Source organism: Vulpes lagopus, chromosome 8, assembly GCF_018345385.1.
Source record: "Vulpes lagopus strain Blue_001 chromosome 8, ASM1834538v1, whole genome shotgun sequence".
NCBI classification, from domain to species: domain Eukaryota; kingdom Metazoa; phylum Chordata; class Mammalia; order Carnivora; family Canidae; genus Vulpes; species Vulpes lagopus.
Genome location: NC_054831.1, coordinates 51,477,717 through 51,488,256, shown reverse-complemented (window position 1 = coordinate 51,488,256; position 10,540 = coordinate 51,477,717). Strand labels below are relative to the sequence as shown.

The 10,540-nt window shown below is 40.4% G+C and overlaps 1 pseudogene; it reads right to left on the bottom strand.

The window, feature by feature from the left end:
* Window positions 1-6,371: 6,371 nt before the first annotated feature.
* Window positions 6,372-8,593, bottom strand: LOC121497720 (annotated as a pseudogene).
* Window positions 8,594-10,540: the final 1,947 nt, after the last annotated feature.

The following is a 10,540-nucleotide window of genomic DNA, read 5'->3' as shown; positions in this document are numbered from 1 at the left end:
CCTGAAATCTGGCATTGTAATACCCCCAGCTATGGTTTTCTTTTTTTATTTTTTTAAGATTTTATTTATTTATTCATGATAGATGGAGAGGGAGAGAGAGAGAGAGAGAGAGAGAGGCAGAAACACAGGCAGAGGGAGAAGCAGGCTCCACACAGGGAGCCCGGTGCGGTACTCGATCCTGGGACTCCAGGATCATGCCCTGGGACAAAGGCAGGCGCCAAACCGCTGAGCCACTCAGGGATCCCCTATGGTTTTCTTTTTTAATATTCCCCTGGCTCTTCAGGGTCTTTTCTGATTCCACACAAATATTAGGATTATTTGCTCCAACTCTCTGAAGAAATTCCATGGTATTTTGATAGGGATTGCATTAAATGTGTACATTGCCCTGGGTAGCATTGACGTTTTCACAGTATTAATTCTTCCAATCCATGAGTATGGAATATTTTTCCATCTCTTTGTGTCTTCCTCAATTTCTTTCAGAAGTGTTCTGTGGTTTTTAGGGTATAGATCCTTTACCTCTTTGGTTAGGTTTATTCCTAGGTATCTTATGCTTTTGGGTGTAATTGTAAATGTGATTGACTCCTTATTTTATCTTTCTTCAGTCTCTTTGTTAGTGTATAGAAATGCCACTGACTTCTGGGCATTGATTTTGTATCCTGCCACACTGCCGAATTGCTATAGAAGTTCAGCAATCTTGTGGTGGAGTTTTTTGGGTTTTCTATGTACAGTATCATGTCATCTGCAAAGAGGGAGTGTTTGACTTCTTCTTTGTCAATTTGAACGCCTTTTATTTCTTTTTGTTGCCTGATTGCTGAGGCTAGGACTTGTAGTACTATGTTAAATAGCAGTGGTGAGAGTGGGCATCCCTGTCATGTTCCTGATCTTAGGGGAAAGGCTCCCAGTGCTTCCCCATTGCGAATGATATTTGCTGTGGCTTTTCATAGATGGCTTTGAAGATGCTGAGGAATGTTCCCTCTATCCCTATACTCTGAAGATTTTTGATCAGGAATGGATGCTGTATTTTGTCAAATGCTTTCTCTACATCTATTGAGAGGATCCTATGGTTCTTGTTTTTTCTCTTTCTGATAGGATCAATCACATTGATTGTTTTATGAGTGTTGAACCAGCCTTGCACCCAGGAATAAATCCCACTTGGTCATGGTGAATAATCTTAATGCATTGTTGGATCCTATTGGTTAGTATCTTGTTGAGAGTTTTTTCATCCATGTTCATCCGGGATATTGGTCTATAATTCTCCTTTTTGGTGGGGTCTTTATTTGGTTTTGGAATTAAGGTGATTCTGGCCTCATAGAACGAGTTTGGAAGTATATGGAATACTCTTTCTATCTTTCCAAACAGCTTTAGTGGAATTGGTATGGTTTCTTCTTTAAACGTTTGATAGAATTCCCCAGGGAAGTCATCTGGCCCTGGACTTTTGTTTTTGGGGAGGTTTTTGATGACTGCTTCAATTTCCTCCCAGGTTATTGTCCTGTTCAGGTTTCTATTTCTTCCTGTTCCAGTTTTGGTAATTTGTGGTTTTCCAGAAATGCATTCATTTCCTCTCTATTCCCTAATTTATTGGCATATAGCAGCTCATAATATTTTTTTAATTGTTTGTATTTCCTTGGTATTGGTGGTGAACTCTCCTTTTTCATTCGTGATTTTATTAGAGTCTTTTCTCTTTTTTTAATAAGGCTAACTGATAGTTTTTCTATCTTATTACTTTTTTCAAAGAACCAACTCCTGCTTTTGTTGATCTGTTCTACAGTTCTTCTGGTCTATATTTCATTGAGTTCTGCTCTAATCTTTATTAACTCTATTCTTCTGCTTGGTGTAGGTTTTATTTGCTATTCTTTATCTAGTTCCTTTAGGTGTGAGGTTAGCTTGGTATTAGAGTTATTTTCCAATTTTTTGAGGGATGCTTGTATTGCAATGTATTTCCCTCTTAGGACTGCTTTTGCTGTATCCCAAAGATTTTGAGTGGTTTTTTATCTTCATTTTCATTAGTTTCCATTAATCTTTTGAATTCTTTTCTAATTTCTGGTTGACTCATCTGTTAGCAGGATGCTCTTTAACCTCCATGTGTTTGAGTTTCTTACAAATTTCTTCTTGTGATTGAGTTCAAGTTTCAAAGCATTATGGTCTGAAAATATGTAGGGTACAATCCCAATCTTTTGGTATCACTTAAGACCTGATTTGTGAGCCAGCATGTGGTCTATTGTGGGAAAAGTTTCATGTGCACTTGAGAAGAATGTGTATTCAGTTGGGTTTGGATGTAAAGTTGTGTAGATATCTGTGAAATCCATCTGGTCCAATGTGTCAGTTAAAGCTCTTGTTTCTTTGGAGATGTCATGCTCAAATATCTCTCATTTGCAGAAATTTCCATGTTGATGTCTCCCAGTATTAGTGTATTATTATCTAAGTGTGTTTTACTTTGGTTATTAATTGATTGATATACTTGGCAAATCCCACATTCGGGGCATAAATATGCATTATTTTTATGTCCTCTTGTTGGATTGATCCTTTAAATATGATACAGTGTCCCTCTTCCTATCTGACTACGGTGTTTGCGATAAACTTTATCTGATACAAGGATTGCTAGCCCAGTTTTCTTTTCTGGATGATTTGAATAGTATATGGTTCTCCAACCTTTCATTTTTAGGCTGTAGGTGTCCTTAGGTCTAAAATGAGTCTCTTCAGAACATGAGAGACTCCTAACTCTGGGAAACGAACTAGGGGTGGTGGAAAGGGAGGTGGGCAGGGGGTAGGGGTGACTGGGTGATGGGCACTGAGGGGGGCACTTGATGGGATGAGCACATATTCTATATGTTGGCAAATTGAACACCAATAAAAAATAAATAAAAAATAAAAAAATAAAATGAGTCTCTTGTAGATAGAAAATAGATGGGTCTTGCCTTTTTATTCAGTATGAAACCTTGCATCTTTTGATGGGATCATTTAGCCCATTCACATTCAGAGTTACTATTGAAAGATATGAATTTAGTGTCATCATAATACCTATTCAGTCCCTGTTTCTGTGGATTATTTCCTTGGGTGTCCTCTTTCTTTTACAGAGTCCCCCTTAATATTTCTTGCAGATCTGGTTTGGTGGTCCCATATTCTTTCAGTTTCTGTCAATCTTGAAAACTCTTTACCTCTCCTTCTATTCTGAATGAGAGCGTTACTGGATACAGTATTCTTGGCTGCATGTTCTTCTCATTTAAGACCCTGAATATATCCTGCCATCAGTTTCTGGCCTGCCTGGTCTCTGTGGAGAGGTCCAATCTTTCTCTTTATCTTTGGAATTTGCAAGTTTCACTATTAAATGTTGAGGTGTTGAACGGTTTTTATTGATTTTGGTGTGGGCCCTATCTCCTGGACCTGAATACCTGTTTCCCTCTGCAAATTAGGGAAGTTCTCAGCTATGTTTTGTTCAAATATGCTTTCTGGCCCTCTGGCCCTCTTGGCGTTCTCTAACCCCAATTAAAAGTAGATTTTTCCTTCTGAGGCTGTCATTTATTTCCCTTAACCTTTCTTCATGGTCTTTTAATTGTTTTTCTTTTTTTTTTTTCAGCTTCCTTCCTTGCCATCAACTTGTCTTCTATGTCACTCACTCTTTCTTCTACCTCATTAACCCTAGTCATTAGGACTTCCAGTTTGTATTGTATCCCATTTAATTGTTTTTTTAAATTTAGGCCTGATTAAATTTTGCTGTCATGAAGTCTCTTGATTCCTTTATGCTTTTTTCCTGAGCCACCAGTAGCTTTTTAATTGTGCTTACAAATTGGCTTTATGACATCAAATTGTAATTCAAATTCTGTAACTCTGGAGAGTAATGTTTCTGTTTCTTTCTTTTGTGGTGATTTCTTCTTTCTAATCCTTTTGCTCAGTGCACAGTGGCTGTATGAGTGGGCTGCATCAAGAAGATCAACCACAACATAAGTAAATTTCACCCTAGATGATTCTTTCGAGGTCAGAGACCAGAAATTGAAAACAAAAATCAGAATGAAATAAAACAAAAGGACCAATAAAGTGAAAAGCATATTGTAAAACAAAGTAGTAAAAAATAAAAGGCTAAGAATCCTAAAGAAGAAGAGAAAAAAAAAAGAAAAAAGGAGAAAAAAAGGGGGGGGTGACTGGGAGATGGTGGTGGTGATGAAGCTGTAGTTGAGGGATAATGTATTCTACCTGAGGTGATCCTCTTGTTTCTGAGTTTATTAAGTTTTGTATGTTAGAATATGCTTAGTCCCAAATTTGTATAAACCAAAAATGCTTGTAGAGGGCCCCAGCATTGACCACCAAAACATAAATGAGACAAAAGAGGGGGACATAATGGGAATGAGGAATCTCACAGAATGAACCAGCCCAGTATACCACTGGTTGTGGGTGCATGCTGGTCATGTTTTAGAAGGTATTAACTTCTGCCATTGTATCACAAAATGAGGCAGGGAAAACAACAACACAAAAAATGTATCTTGAGTATCTCCCCAAATTAAATTGAGTATGTTGAAGGGAATCTAGAAGTGGAAAATATATCTAGGACTTGTAATTGTAGAGATATTAAAGTAAATAAGGAAGAATCTTAAAAATGAAGAGGTGGTAAAATATTGTAGTTTAGGCGGGAAAAGAGACAGAAAAATTGGATATTTACAGTCTGATATAAAAACAAGTTGTACTGCAAAAAGGAAGAAGAAAAGAAAAAAGAAAAAAGGAGGGGTAACTTCTGCTTCTCTATACTGTCAATCCCTCAACTTTCCCCTGAATCTTGATCATGAACTTGCTCTTCCCCTGTCTTTCCAGCGGGTCTTCTGGGGGAGGGGTCTGCTGTGCTGATTCTCAGCTGTGTGCCACTTGGGGAGCTGCCCCTCCCCCTGCCAGGTGCCGGTCTCAGTGGGAGCTGTTTACCCTGTGAGACCCCACCTCTCCCAGGCACAAGATGACACAAGGAGGAACAACACCACTGGCAGCGGCCATCTCTCCAGCTCTGGAGTCCACTCCCACAGTAACTACTGCAGTCTCCCAGTCAGCACTGTCCTGGATGCCCCGTGGGTGGTGGGGGGCGCTGATCTGCACAGCTTGGGGGCGCCCAGAGGCAGCAGAGTCCTCGCTGTCCTGTGGCCTCCCCGCCTCTACCTGTTCCAGGACAAGCACAGGATCCTGGGCTGTGTCCCCCGGTGCCCTGTAATCCGGGGCCTGTGCTGCTGGAATCGCGCTCCCAGAGCCAGGGCTACTGAAGGCAGCAGGGCACAGTCCCCTCAGCCTGTAGCAGCTGCCTGCCTGACCGGCTTCTCCCCGAGGCCCTGCCAGGTGTGCGTCAAGCCCTTTACTGAGATCCACTGAAGGTGTGTGGCCTACTCTCCCCCTGGCACACTTCTTCTGTTACTGACTCCAGCAAACTGGAGGCTCCACTGCCCCTCCTGTGATCCATCCTCCCGATTTCCCTGCTGAGCGCCTTTCCATCTGGGAATAATCCAGTGCGGATTTTTAAAGCTCCTGCTTCTTAGAGACTGGGCTTTCCTGTTCCAGGTGCTTTGGCTGCTAGGCTTTAGCCCAGCTCCTCGCGGGGGCCCCACCCCCACTTGATTCTTTTTTTCTTTCTGCACCTTCTGACCTTGTTAGAAGTGAAAACCCTTCTCTCTGTAACGTTCCAGCTGTATTCTCTTTAAATCTCAGATCGAATTCATAGGTTTTCAGGATGATTTGAAAGTTATCTAGGTAAGTTGGTGGGGATAGGTGACTTGGGGACCCTACTCCTCCACCATCTTGCCCCCCCCCCTTAACGGGGTTATAATACTCTTATACACAATGGGAAGAAAAGAAAATTCTTAAACTCTTTGGTTTTACCAAGAAATCTCACAAGTACTATATTTATTCATTTCAGAAAACAGATGTCAACTTAGTTACTTGAGCAGTAAATTGTTAAATAGACAACCAGTCAGAGTTGCAGCTTTTCTAAAATCATTCTATTTTACAGTCTCTAGTGTGGGTATTTTAAGATTCCTATGTTTACATAACACTTGTGAGGGCACTTTTTTCAGAAGACAGAATGGGACAGTGCATTTGCAGATAACTTTCCATACTAGACAGGTAGGAGGTAGATTCTCCTTAGCCTGAATTTTTTTTTTTTTAGCTAGCAGTTAAAAAGGCCATTTCAAGACTAGGCACTAGGCTGCTGTTAGCACAGACAGAAAAGGAGGAGTCCCTTAGAAATATAAATCTAAATTTTTAAAAAGAATAAAATTTTTAAATTTGAATGCAGCTTTGAGCCCTAGTGAAATTAGGAAGAAAGATGGACTCAATAGAAGTGAACCACTGAGGTAGGAGGAAAGGAGAAGAGCTGGTGTTCAGTAGCAAAGTGAAGAAAGTGCTGCTTAAAGGTTCAGGAGGGTGAAAACGGAATTGACCCTTGAGTGTAGAAACATGGAAGCAGATGACACTAGGAGTCTCCAGGAGAAGGCTGAGGACACATTCCTAATAGGCATAGGTGGGGAGATATTGGAATTTGACAACATGGGGACAGTGTGTACAGATACATACTTTTGAGGACTTTTGCTATAAATATAAAGCAAAGATGAATGAGGCAAGAGCTAAAAGGGAATATGGAGCTTAAGGGATTTAAGATGACCTATCATAGATAGTGTTTATATGCTTATGGGAGTGATGTTGTAGAGGGGCAATTATACAGAAGAATGAGCAAATCATCACAGGAACAAAGATCATGAATAGGAGTTTTTGGTTTTTTCCTCATTAAGCTTTTTAAAAATGGGTCTCAAAATTCTGGGACAGATTTTAGGTCAAGTTGTTTCCATTAAAAAGTACTGATTTTAAAAACAATTAACTTTAGGGCAACCTGGGTGTCTCAGCAGTTTAGCACCTGCCTTTGGCCCAGGGCGTGGTCCTGGAGACCCAGGATCAAGTCCCAGGTTGGGCGCCCTGCATGGGGCCTGCTTCTCCCTCTGCCTGTGTCTCTGCACCTCTCTGTCTCTCATGAATAAATAAATAAAATCTTAAAAAACTAGTAGCTTTAAACTACCATGCACACACACACAAAATGGTCCACAAAACATTCTCCTTTCCTTCTGAAGGTTTTATGATGCATTGTTATCATTAACCAGCCTTTTACTATTAAACTTAAATGCCCAATTGATACAAACCATTCTGAGACCATTCTTCCACTAAGTAAGACTGAGGTTCCCGGTGTTGGGGATAATATTAATTTAGCCTTATGAGCTTTCTGGGCAGACTTGGTGACTTTGCCACTTCCAGCTGCCTCTTTTCCATTTCTTTGAAGACACCCATAGCAACCATCTGTCTCCTGTCATGAAGAGCAAAACAGCCTAGAGGAGGATAGTCAGAGAAGCTCTCAACACACACAGGTTTGCCAGGGACCATTTCAACAATGAGAGAATCACCAGATTTCAAGAACTTGGGACCATCTTCCAGCCTTTTTCCAGAATGACGATCTATCTTCTCCTTCAACTCAGCAAACTTGCAAGCACTGTGAGCTGTGTAACAATCCACAGGTGCCTATCCAGCACTGATTTGGCCTGGATGGTTCAGCATAATCACCTGAGCTGTTAAAGCAGCTGCTTCCATTGGAGGGTCATTTTTGCTGTCACCAGCCACATCGCCATGATGGACATCTTTGACAGGTACATTTTTGACATTAAGGCCCACATTGTCCCCAAAAGAGTCTCACTCAAAGTTTCATGGCACATTCTAACGACTTTACCTCAGTTGTAACATTGACCAGAGCAAAGGTGACCACCATGCCAGGCTTATGAACACCAGTCTCCACTCGGCCCACAGGGACAGTACCAATACCACCAATTGTGTAGACTTCCTGGGAGAGGCAGACACAAGGGCTCATCGGTTGGACGAGTTGGCGGCAGAATGCAACTCAGAGCTCCAAGCAGTGTGGTTCCACTGGCATTCTCATTTTTATGGGGGACTTTCCATCCCTTGAACCAAGGCATGTTAGCACTTGGCTCCAGCATGTTGCCATCATTCCAACCAGAAATTGGCACACATGCTACTGTGTCAGAGTTGTAGCCAATTTTCTTAATGTAGGTGCTGACTTCCTTAATGATTTCCTCGTATCTCTTCTGGCTGCAGGGTGGCTCAGTGGAATCCGTTTTGTTAACACCAACAGTTAGTTGTTTTACACCCACTGTGTAAGCCAGAAGGGCATGCTCACGGGTCTGCCCATTCTTGGAAATACCTGCTGCAAATTCACCAACACCAGCAGCAACAATCAGGACAGCACAGTCAGCCTGAGATGTGCCTGTAACCATGTTTTTGATAAAGTCTCTGTGTCCTGGGGCATCGATGATGGTCACATAATACTTGCTGGTCTCAGATTTCCACAGGGAGATATCAATGGTGATACCACATTCACGTTCAGCTTTCAGTTTATCCAAGACCCACACATTCTTTAAGGAGTCCTTTCCCATCTCAGCAGCATCCTTCTCAAATTTTTCAATCTTTTGTTGATCCCACCACATTGGTAGATAAGATGGCCAGTAGTGATTGACTTGCCTGAATCTACATGTCCAATGATGACGATGTTGATGTGAGTCTTTTCCTTTCCCATTTTGGTTTAGATTTAGTGGTGGTTTTCATGACACCTGTGTTTTGGTGGCAAACCCATTGCAAAAAAGCCTAAGTAGGAGTTAATAACTTTTGGAAGTTAACTCCTTATCAGATATGCATTTTGTAAATAACTTCTCTCATTTAGTATATTGTTTTTTGTTTTGTTTTTTGAGTGAGAGAGAGAGAGAACACACATGTGACTGAGCAGGGATGGGTGGCAGAGGGAGACAGAGAATCTTATGCAGGCCCAGTGCAGAACCCAACATGAAACTCAAGGTGAGGGATCCCTGGGTGGCGCAGCGGTTTGGCGCCTGCCTTTGGCCCAGGGCGCGATCTTGGAGACCCGGGATCGAATCCCACGTCGGGCTCCCGGTGCATGGAGCCTGCTTCTCCCTCTGCCTGTGTCTCTGCCTCTCTCTCTCTCTGTGTGTGACTATCATAAATAAATTTAAAAAATTTAAAAAAAAAAAAGAAAAGAAACTCAAGGTGAGCCTCCTGATTAATTAAACCTGATTAATGAGGTACAATCCTTCTATTTGTGTAACAGATTATAGTTTGTAAATTATCTTATAAATGTTATTTCACTAAATTTATTACCTTGTCACTCTTTTGACCATATAATGTGTTAGTGGTGCTTTGTAGAATTAATGTTAATTGTGAGATTCCCTTTAGCCTAAAATGGACTGCATTTCATTGAGTTCATATAAATACATCAAAGGGATAATAAGATATTTTACTTTTTTAACTTATAAATTCTGCATTCCTCTAAGATGTTAATATAGAATGGGCTGGGATGGATATTTATTATGATACCTTTAATTTTTACATTCCTTCAGCATATTTACATATTATTTTTTTCTACTCATTACATATTTTACCGAAGACCAGTAACATAAAGTAGTGATTCATTATCACAGGTTAAATTCAAGTTAACAAAATTCTTGCCAACAAAATTTCATTAATCTAAACCAACATCATCATGGTCTTAAACTTATTGTAGAGATTCCCTATTTGGATAAAAATCCTACAGAGTATACCAAATCCAGAATTTATTTACTCTTTGATCTTGCTTTGGTCACCAATGGTGTTTAAGATCCAGAGTAAGGGGATCTCTGGGTGGCACAGCGGTTTGGCGCCTGCCTTTGGCCCAGGGCGCGATCCTGGAGAACTGGGATCGAATCCCATGTCAGGCTCCCAGTGCATGGAGCCTGCTTTTCCCTCTGCCTGTGTCTCTGCCCTCTCTCTCTCTCTCTCTCTCTCTCTCTCTCTGACTATCATAAATAAAAATAAATAAATAAAAAATAAAAAAAATAAGATCCAGAGTAAGACTGAATATACAGAGTATGAATTCAGACCTTACTCTGGTCTTGATGAGCATGTTTAAGCTTTTTGTGATTTTTGAGGACCAATGAAAATTAGAATTGGAGTTCTGATTATATCCTTATTTCTGCTCAATTGGGGTTTGTCATTGATATGGTGTAAGTTTATTGCCCTACCATTGAATTATCTATAGCTCTTACTTACATAAACCATTCCAGATTGATTTTAACCTTAATATCAAGACTCGACAAAGACAGTTTTCAAAAACCTGTAAGTTATTCCCCATCAAACATTTGGTAGGTGCAGAAATTCTACATCAAGTATTAAATGGAGTTCCACAACATATAAGAGGATAATCATCAAGACAAGGTAAAGTGTTAGTTATTTGTCACTATTATTTTTCTTAACTAGGATTTAATTTTTTCCTGCTTTGTACTTAGGATTAATATGCTTCTTGCTAGCCATTCAGAATAAGTGTGGAGTAGGGAAGAGAATGCTGAATTTTTTATGAATCATTTTCTATGCACTCTTTTTCTTGTTATCATTGATCTTGATTATAGTAAGCTTTACTTAATTGCTCATAGTTTGGAGGCTAAAGCATATCACTCATTTTAGGGGTGCCAAAAAG